We start from the raw sequence: 776 nt of genomic DNA, 5'->3' as shown, positions 1-776 counted from the left end.
TCCACCCCAGAAACGCTGCCTGGGTGCTTTGCAGCTAGACAAGCATCAAATCACACAAGTGGAAAAATCATTGGCAGGTGGCTTTGTCATACTCTGCATCATCTTTACTCTACCTGGATTGGCATGACTCCCTTGGAGGAAGCATGTCACTAATCTAGAAAATGGGAATTTTACATAATGAAGTATCAGTAAGAATAGATGTACTCTCTGCCCTTTTAGCAGTTGCAAAAATGAATAGATTTTGTAAAAGTTGTATTTCTGATTATTTGATAAGTTATAGCAAAAACGCTGAACCTGTGTGCTTGGTGGGGATTATGTGAGGCCATACGGGATAATGTGCAAGAGTCTCCTTTAGTTTGCGGTCGCATTCCTCAGTAGCAGAGTACAAATCCAAATTTATTGATTTCATACCAGACTTTGAAGTCATGATCTTGCACATACCGGGCAGGCACTGTGCAGCTGAACTATATCCCAAACCCAGAAATTCAAATTTAGGAAGCCAAATTTGAAAGACTATGGGGAACAAGAGAATGAGTGTGTGCCCAAGTATTCACTCCTCACTTACACCTCCCATCCCACACAACAAACGGAGAACTCCTTTGGAATAGAAATTGTGTAAGCATGATATTCTTATGGAAAGAAATGTATTAAAAAGTCACACATGAAAGGAGAACCAATTCTGCTTCCTCTAATTTTTGAAACATTGTACTACATTTCATAACAAGGAGGTCTGTCCTGTAAACTTAAAGCTACGGGGCTGTACCCAGGCAGCGGGG

This window comes from Octodon degus, unplaced genomic scaffold (assembly GCF_000260255.1).
Source record: "Octodon degus isolate 3935 unplaced genomic scaffold, OctDeg1.0 scaffold00079, whole genome shotgun sequence".
Classification (NCBI taxonomy): Eukaryota; Metazoa; Chordata; class Mammalia; order Rodentia; family Octodontidae; genus Octodon; species Octodon degus.
The sequence above is the reverse complement of the archived record's forward strand: the minus strand, read 5'-3'. Positions refer to the sequence as shown.